General features: G+C 46.4%; 1 pseudogene across 1 annotated transcript; it reads right to left on the bottom strand.

Moving 5' to 3' along the window:
* Window positions 1–6133: 6133 nt before the first annotated feature.
* LOC106566300 (E3 ubiquitin-protein ligase UBR4-like) lies at window positions 6134–9777 on the bottom strand (annotated as a pseudogene). Its single transcript, XR_014379923.1, has 6 exons — window positions 9611–9777; window positions 8805–8923; window positions 8121–8318; window positions 7670–7887; window positions 7360–7450; window positions 6134–7063 (listed from the first exon to the last, which is right to left on the bottom strand). The product of XR_014379923.1 is annotated as an E3 ubiquitin-protein ligase UBR4-like (transcript).
* Between the last annotated feature and the right edge of the window lie 364 nt (window positions 9778–10141).

Below are 10141 nucleotides of genomic sequence, written 5' to 3'. Positions count from 1 at the left end.
AACAGAAAGGGGGGATACCTAGTCAGTTGTACAACAGAAAGGGGGGATACCTAGTCAGTTGTACAACAGAAAGGGGGGATACCTAGTCAGTTGTACAACAGAAAGGGGGGATACCTAGTCAGTTGTACAACAGAAAGGGGGGATTCCTAGTCAGTTGTACAACAGAAAGGGGGGATACCTAGTCAGTTGTACAACAGAAAGGGGGGATACCTAGTCAGTTATACAACAGAAAGGGAAAGGGGGGGATACCTAGTCAGTTGTACAACAGAAAGGGAAAGGGGGGATACCTAGTCAGTTGTACAACAGAAAGGGGGGATACCTAGTCAGTTGTACAACATAAAGGGGGGATACCTAGTCAGTTATACAACAGAAAGGGAAAGGGGGGATACCTAGTCAGTTGTACAACAGAAAGGGGGGATACCTAGTCAGTTGTACAACAGAAAGGGGGGATACCTAGTCAGTTGTACAACAGAAAGGGAGGATACCTAGTCAGTTATACAACAGAAAGGGGGGATACCTAGTCAGTTATACAACAGAAAGGGAAAGGGGGATACGTAGTCAGTTATACAACAGAAAGGGAAAGGGGGGATACCTAGTCAGTTATACAACAGAAAGGGAAAGGGGGGATACCTAGTCAGTTATACAACAGAAAGGGAAAGGGGGATACCTAGTCAGTTGTACAACAGAAAGGGGGGATACCTAGTCAGTTGTACAACAGAAAGGGGGGATACCTAGTCAGTTGTACAACAGAAAGGGGGACACCTAGTCAGTTGTACAACAGAAAGGGAAAGGGGGACACCTAGTCAGTTGTACAACAGAAAGGGGGACACCTAGTCAGTTGTACAACAGAAAGGGGGATACCTAGTCAGTTGTACAACAGAAAGGGGGGATACCTAGTCAGTTGTACAACAGAAAGGGGCGATACCTAGTCAGTTATACAACAGAAAGGGGGGGATACCTAGTCAGTTGTACAACAGAAAGGGGGGATACCTAGTCAGTTGTACAACAGAAAGGGGGGATACCTAGTCAGTTATACAACAGAAAGGGGGGATACCTAGTCAGTTATACAACAGAAAGGGGGATACCTAGTCAGTTATACAACTGAAAGGGGGGATACCTAGTCAGTTATACAACAGAAAGGGGGATACCTAGTCAGTTATACAACAGAAAGGGGAGATACCTAGTCAGTTGTACAACAGAAAGGGGGATACCTAGTCAGTTATACAACAGAAAGGGGGATACCTAGTCAGTTATACAACAGAAAGGGGGGATACCTAGTCAGTTATACAACAGAAAGGGGGGATACCTAGTCAGTTATACAACAGAAAGGGGGATACCTAGTCAGTTATACAACAGAAAGGGAAAGGGGGGATACCTAGTCAGTTATACAACAGAAAGGGAAAGGGGGGATACCTAGTCAGTTATACAACAGAAAGGGGGATACCTAGTCAGTTGTACAACAGAAAGGGGGATACCTAGTCAGTTATACAACAGAAAGGGGGGATACCTAGTCAGTTATACAACAGAAAGGGGGGATACCTAGTCAGTTATACAACAGAAAGGGGGATAGCTAGTCAGTTATACAACAGAAAGGGGGGATAGCTAGTCAGTTGTACAACAGAAAGGGGGATACCTAGTCAGTTGTACAACAGAAAGGGGGACACCTAGTCAGTTGTACAACAGAAAGGGGGACACCTAGTCAGTTGTACAACAGAAAGGGGGATACCTAGTCAGTTGTACAACAGAAAGGGGGGATACCTAGTCAGTTGTACAACAGAAAGGGGGGGATACCTAGTCAGTTGTACAACAGAAAGGGGGGATACCTAGTCAGTTGTACAACAGAAAGGGGGGATACCTAGTCAGTTGTACAACAGAAAGGGGGATACCTAGTCAGTTGTACAACAGAAAGGGGGGATACCTAGTCAGTTGTACAACAGAAAGGGAAAGGGGGATACCTAGTCAGTTGTACAACAGAAAGGGGGACACCTAGTCAGTTGTACAACAGAAAGGGAGATACCTAGTCAGTTGTACAACAGAAAGGGGGGATACCTAGTCAGTTGTACAACAGAAAGGGGGGATACCTAGTCAGTTGTACAACAGAAAGGGGGATACCTAGTCAGTTATACAACAGAAAGGGGGATACCTAGTCAGTTATACAACAGAAAGGGGGATACCTAGTCAGTTATACAACAGAAAGGGGGATACCTAGTCAGTTATACAACAGAAAGGGGGATACCTAGTCAGTTATACAACAGAAAGGGGGGATACCTAGTCAGTTATACAACAGAAAGGGGGGATACCTAGTCAGTTATACAACAGAAAGGGGGGATACCTAGTCAGTTATACAACAGAAAGGGAAAGGGGGGATACCTAGTCAGTTATACAACAGAAAGGGGGGATACCTAGTCAGTTATACAACAGAAAGGGGGGATAGCTAGTCAGTTATACAACAGAAAGGGGGGATACCTAGTCAGTTATACAACAGAAAGGGGGGATACCTAGTCAGTTATACAACAGAAAGGGGGGATACCTAGTCAGTTATACAACAGAAAGGGGGGATACCTAGTCAGTTATACAACAGAAAGGGGGGATACCTAGTCAGTTATACAACAGAAAGGGGGATACCTAGTCAGTTATACAACAGAAAGGGGGGATACCTAGTCAGTTATACAACAGAAAGGGGGGATACCTAGTCAGTTATACAACAGAAAGGGGGGATACCTAGTCAGTTATACAACAGAAAGGGGGATACCTAGTCAGTTATACAACAGAAAGGGGGGATAGCTAGTCAGTTATACAACAGAAAGGGGGGATAGCTAGTCAGTTATACAACAGAAAGGGGGGATACCTAGTCAGTTATACAACAGAAAGGGGGGATACCTAGTCAGTTATACAACAGAAAGGGGGGATACCTAGTCAGTTATACAACAGAAAGGGGGGATACCTAGTCAGTTATACAACAGAAAGGGGGGATACCTAGTCAGTTATACAACAGAAAGGGGGGATACCTAGTCAGTTATACAACAGAAAGGGGGATAGCTAGTCAGTTGTACAACACAAAGGGGGGATAGCTAGTCAGTTGTACAACACAAAGGGGGGATAGCTAGTCAGTTGTACAACAGAAAGGGGGGATACCTAGTCAGTTATACAACAGAAAGGGGGATACCTAGTCAGTTATACAACAGAAAGGGGGGATACCTAGTCAGTTGTACAACAGAAAGGGGGGATACCTAGTCAGTTGTACAACAGAAAGGGGGGATACCTAGTCAGGTGTACAACAGAAAGGGAAAGGGGGGATACCTAGTCAGTTGTACAACAGAAAGGGAAAGGGGGGATACCTAGTCAGTTGTACAACAGAAAGGGAAAGGGGGGATACCTAGTCAGTTGTACAACAGAAAGGGGGGATACCTAGTCAGTTGTACAACAGAAAGGGGGGGATACCTAGTCAGTTGTACAACAGAAAGGGAAAGGGGGATACCTAGTCAGTTGTACAACAGAAAGGGGGACACCTAGTCAGTTGTACAACAGAAAGGGGGATACCTAGTCAGTTGTACAACAGAAAGGGGGGTACCTAGTCAGTTGTACAACAGAAAGGGGGGATACCTAGTCAGTTATACAACAGAAAGGGGGGATACCTAGTCAGTTGTACAACAGAAAGGGGGGATACCTAGTCAGTTGTACAACAGAAAGGGGGATACCTAGTCAGTTGTACAACAGAAAGGGGGGATACCTAGTCAGTTGTACAACAGAAAGGGAAAGGGGGGATACCTAGTCAGTTATACAACAGAAAGGGGGATACCTAGTCAGTTATACAACAGAAAGGGGGGATACCTAGTCAGTTGTACAACAGAAAGGGGGGATACCTAGTCAGTTGTACAACAGAAAGGGGGGATACCTAGTCAGTTGTACAACAGAAAGGGGGGATACCTAGTCAGGTATACAACAGAAAGGGAAAGGGGGATACCTAGTCAGTTGTACAACAGAAAGGGAAAGGGGGGATACCTAGTCAGTTGTACAACAGAAAGGGGGATACCTAGTCAGTTGTACAACAGAAAGGGGGATACCTAGTCAGTTGTACAACAGAAAGGGAAAGGGGGATACCTAGTCAGTTGTACAACAGAAAGGGGGGATAGCTAGTCAGTTGTACAACAGAAAGGGGGGATACCTAGTCAGTTGTACAACAGAAAGGGGGGATACCTAGTCAGTTGTACAACAGAAAGGGGGATACCTAGTCAGTTGTACAACAGAAAGGGGGGATACCTAGTCAGTTATACAACAGAAAGGGGGGGATACCTAGTCAGTTATACAACAGAAAGGGGGGATACCTAGTCAGTTGTACAACAGAAAGGGGGATACCTAGTCAGTTGTACAACAGAAAGGGGGATACCTAGTCAGTTGTACAACAGAAAGGGGGGATACCTAGTCAATTATACAACAGAAAGGGGGGATACCTAGTCAGTTGTACAACAGAAAGGGGGATACCTAGTCAGTTGTTCAACCCCTCTGAATCAGAGAGGTGCGGGAGGCTGCCATAATCCACGTCTTCGGTGCCTGGGGAACAGTGGGTTAACTGCCTTGTTCAGGGGCAGAATGACAGATGTTTACCTTGTCAGCTCGGTGATTCGATCCAGAAACCTTTCAGTTACTGGTCCAGCACTCTAACCACTAGGTAGTTATCTAACACAGTTAGGACTATAATAACTGTGGGCTGAAACTAATTTGAGGATTAACCAGGTTTGAAACTTTGTTCCATGACAATTAAAAAGCCATGCTAAATATAACTTCAGAGACATGACACAGAGACATGACACAGAGAGACATGACACAGAGACAGAGACATGACACAGAGACATGACACAGAGACATGACACAGAGACATGACACAGAGACAGAGACATGACAGAGACATGAGACGTGACACAGAGACGTGACACAGAGACATGACACAAAGACATGATACAGAGACATGACACACAGAGACATGACACAGAGACATGACACAAAGACATGAGACATGACACAAAGACATGACACAGAGACATGAGACGTGACACAGACGTGACACAGAGACATGACACAGAGACATGACACAGACATGACACAGAGACATGAGACGTGACAGAGACATGACACAGAGACATGAGACGTGACAAAGACATGACACAGAGACATGACACAGAGACAGAGACAAAGACATGAGACGTGACACAGAGACATGACAGAGACATGAGACGTGACAGAGACATGACACAGAGACATGAGACGTGACAGAGACATGAGACGTGACAAAGACATGACACAGAGACATGAGACAAAGACATGACACAGAGACATGAGACGAGACAGAGACATGAGACGTGACAGAGACATGACACAGAGACATGACACAGAGACATGAGACGTGACAAAGACATGACACAGAGACATGAGACGTGACACAGAGACATGACACAGAGACAGAGACGTGACAAAGACATGACACAGAGACATGAGACGTGACAAAGACATGACACAGAGACATGAGACGTAACACAGAGCGTTGGATGTGGTTTTCAAAAAGCAGTTGTTGAACATCGTAGCAGACTAGGCCAAGTAACACTAAACTCCACACCACGCATTCAGCTCAGAGTACGCAGGATGTGACATCACGTCTATAGGTAATTCATTTATTATCACCGAGGTTTGAAAAACTCATTGGCACCTTTTCCTTTACCAGAAAGCCTTCTGGGAATCGTCGGCAGGATGTTGTCGAATAAATGATTGTGTGGGAGATCTAAAACAAAAAGAGAGAGACTGCCAGTGTAGCGTTAGAGAGATAATCAGAGAGAGACTGCCAGTGTAGCGTCAGAGAGATAATCAGAGAGAGACTGCCAGTGTAGCGTCAGAGAGATAATCAGAGAGAGACTGCCAGTGTAGCGTTAGAGAGATAATCAGAGAGAGACTGCCAGTGTAGCGTTAGAGAGATAATCAGAGAGAGACTGCCAGTGTAGCGTTAGAGAGATAATCAGAGAGAGACTGCCAGTGTAGCGTTAGAGAGATAATCAGAGAGAGACTGCCAGTGTAGCGTTAGAGAGATAATCAGAGAGAGACTGCCAGTGTAGCGTTAGAGAGAGAAGCGTGTCAAATACAAAGGAAGGATGTAGGCCTCTTTAATGGTTTATTTGGACAGTACAGTAAATTGTGACATGTTTCTGAGAAGGGCGAACCAATCACAAATCAGGATCATGGGGAGGGAGGGCTCAGGAAGTTTAAACTTTTCTCTTGATTGGGTCACTGAGAAGAGAACCCCACCCTGCACAACATGTCTATTCCCCTTCCACCCAGTAAAACATACATGTCTATTCCCCTTCCACCCAGTAAAACATACATGTCTATTCCAGTCAAGACCTAAGCTGGTCCTTCCAGCTCTACCATTAACACAGACGTATCACCCAGGCTCGTCAGGAGAACAGAGTCAGTCATCTTAGTTCACCACCTGACTCAGCGAAGCCTCCATCCTGCCTCCGTTTTGAAAAGACCAATAACAACACGTCTTAATACGCTGTGATCAACAACAAACTGTTTTGTTTGGAAAGCTACTTGAAGATTACACCTTAAGACATGAGGTGTGTATTGAATGTTTACAGCAACATGGTCATAAACACACCAACAGACTCCTCACTCAGACCACACGTGTAAGATCTGCTTTTAATGATGCAGAGAGGGACAACACCCTGGTTGTCCCATGGAGGTGCCGTTAGCAGGACCAACGTGTCGGACATCAGGGCACAGAGTTCAACAGGTCTTGCAGGAAGAGGTCTGGAATGTCAGAGAGGAGTCCTGAAAACAGATTAAACAGAGTTAGATGAAATGATTCAATCTCACACATTGAGCTGTACACATCAGTCTGGCAACACTGGCCTACGACATTCAGGAACTCAGAGAAGGATTCAGCAGGCATGAGTTCTTCCTGATAGGCCTTGAGTATGCACTCCGAGGCCTCGTACAAGAGCATGTCATTGTGCCTCATGTACTCCGCCAGCGAGAAGGACCAGCCTCCCTCTGTGTTGCTGGTGGACACTTTCTATAGGAAGGGGGTAGACGTGGATGAGTGAACTGAACACGGCAGAAACAGTTCACGACCCATGTTGTACAGCTTAATTGTTTTATTCCACCTTTATTTAACCAGGTAGGCCAGTTGAGAACAAGTTCTCATTTACAACTGCGACCCGGTCAAGATAAAGCAAAGCAGTGCGACACAAAACAACAAAGCATATACACAAATGTACAAAAGAATTTGACACAAGGGTTGTGTTACAGCAGGTATTTTTGTCTGCCAAATGTTTTGGGTTGTGTGACGTAAAAATAAGTCCCTCTTACCCTGAACATGTCATAGATTAGTTCCACAAGGCCCCAGAAGAGGAGTGGAGAGCGGTACACTACATACTCCTTGGACTGTTTATCTGGGAGTCTGGAGAGATGAGGAAGATTACAAATCATTCACACTGCAGCTAAATTATATATATTTTAAAATCAACAGGAATGTATTCTCACAGAACAATCTTACAATTTAGTCATGGGGGGTTCATGTCTCACAGGGATCACAACAACAAAAAAATACTAAAACGTGTGAACTTTTACAAGTTGTTATAAATGCGATTATGAAGACAGTTCTGGAACAGTATCTTACTAGTCGGCGAAGACGGCGGAGACCTTGCGTGCGTGTACGGTGACGAGGAGCCTGCGTAGGAAGGTGTGTTCCTCCAGCGTTCAGGAGACAGGATGTGCATGGCCAACACTGTGTAGTAGTGGGGACCGTCCACATCATAGCTGCTCTCCACCCACTTCTCACACAGCTGCTCCAAGAAACACTGCAGGTTCTTCTCCTCACGACTAGTAGCCCGAGTACTGAGAGAAGACACAAAGACACCAACGGGTCAAACAGAATGGAGAGTCCTACGCAAATTAACAAGATGTTCATTAATAATTCACAAGATAGTTATGAGGAGAGAGAGAGAGACAGAGAAAGAGACAGAGAGAGACAGAGAGAGAGACAGAGAGAGACAGAGAGAGAGACAGAGAGAGAGAGAGAGAGAGAGACAGAGAGACAGAGAGAGAGAGAGAGGAGTATGTCAGGTAACATCTCCATACGTGTTGAGAGCACGGTGTGGATGACGTAAGGGATGAGGTGGATGGTGCTCTCTCGTCCTCCCCCTCCCGTATCCACGCTGAAGGACTGCTCCGTGGAGAAACGCAGGAACAAGAGCTTGGTGTCGTGGATGTTCAGCTGGTAGGTGGGCTCTCTCTGTCCCGTACACTCCTGTAGATATGTGTTGTGTCTGGGGGGAAAAAGAGAGAGCAAAAGGAGAGAGGAGATTAGTAATGAGGATGGATGTTCAGCTGGTAGGTGGGCTCTCTCTGTCCCGTACACTCCTGTAGATATGTGTTGTGTCTGGGGGGAAAAAGAGAGAGCAAAAGGAGAGAGGAGATTAGTAATGAGGATGGATGTTCAGCTGGTAGGTGGGCTCTCCTGCAGATGTGTGTTTCTTGGAGATCGAGAGGAGAGATGTTTGACAGGAAATAGTTTGGGAACGGTTTGTGTGTACTAGATCTGATTAAGTTGATTGCATTTTCAAGAGATGAAATTAAATTCTTCATTTCATAACACTGTTTTTTGGCAATATATCATCTCATTAAGTTAATTAGAGAACATCTTTTAATTGCTAATGTTCTGGAAAAGTGAGATGCAACTGGTCCAACAACAGAGGATTTGAATTGTTCGGCGATGCCCTACTGAACATGATGAACCTGCTGTGTGTCATTACCTGGCCAGGCATGTGGCGAAGGCTGATTCTGGGACGTGAGGCCCCCAGACAGTCCATTACACTTGGTGTTGGCGTTCTGCAACGCAGCACTCTCCCACTCCTCCCGCCCCCGAGCAAGCCTGACGGAGGAAGGATAAAGACACTATTGCTGAGCATGTTCCAAGCTTGACCAGCAGAGTAGAGACAGTCTAGGGCCTGATCCTCTTTCCTCAGGGAGGAGGAGGCCTGAATCCTCTTTCCTCAGGGAGGAGGAGGCCTGATCCTCTTTCCTCAGGGAGGAGGCGGCCTGATCCTGTTTCCTCAGGGAGGAGGAGGCCTGATCCTCTTTCCTCAGGGAGGAGGCGGCCTGACCCTCTTTCCTCAGGGAGGAGGCGGCCTGACCCTCTTTCCTCAGGGAGGAGGCGGCCTGACCCTCTTTCCTCAGGGAGGAGGCGGCCTGACCCTCTTTCCTCAGGGAGGAGGCGGCCTGACCCTCTTTCCTCAGGGAGGAGGAGGCCTGACCCTCTTTCCTCAGGGAGGAGGAGGCCTGACCCTCTTTCCTCAGGGAGGAGGAGGCCTGATCCTCTTTCCTCAGGGAGGAGGAGGCCTGATCCTCTTTCCTCAGGGAGGAGGAGGCCTGCAGTGGGGTGACAGTCATAATGAACTATGTTAAAGTCGTACCCTGCCGCTTGCGTACCGTCCCTGCCCCTTGCGTACCGTCCCTGCCCCTTGCGTACCGTCCCTGCCCCTTGCGTACCGTCCCTGCCCCTTGCGTACCGTCCCTGCCCCTTGCGTACCGTCCCTGCTGCTTGTGTGTGTGTACTAACCTGACATCTGCGAAGTGGCAGTCGTAGTGGACTATGTTGAAGTGCGTCACAGTGCTGTATCCCTGCTGCTTGCGGGGCTTGTTCTCAAAGTCCTCCAGGGCCACGTGCTTCGTAAAGGTGTAGATCCCCAGCACCTTGGTCGGCTGGGAGAACACGAGGTGAGACATTACTCACAACATATTGAAATATAACTGACACACAGGAACAAAGGCTTACATTTGGAATAAAGTAACATTTTACATATGAAAAGCAAACAGTATAAGTCACCGCCACGAGCGGAACTTTACACACGTTTGACAATTTTAAGTTTTTAAAAGATGTAAAATTTGTATATTTAAGCAATAAGGCGTGAGGAAGTGTGTTATATGGCCAATATATCACAGCTAAAGCTGTTCTTATGCACGACGCAACAGAGCGAGCCTGGATACAGCCCTTAGCCATGGTATATTGGCCGTATACCACAAACCCCCGAGGTGCCTTATTGCTATTATAAACTGGTTACCAACGTAATTAGAACAGTACAAAACATGT

The sequence above is a fragment of the Salmo salar genome, chromosome 13, assembly GCF_965601325.2.
Source record: "Salmo salar chromosome 13, fSalSal1, whole genome shotgun sequence".
Classification (NCBI taxonomy): Eukaryota; Metazoa; Chordata; class Actinopteri; order Salmoniformes; family Salmonidae; genus Salmo; species Salmo salar.
The sequence above is the reverse complement of the archived record's forward strand: the minus strand, read 5'-3'. Positions and strand labels throughout refer to the sequence as shown.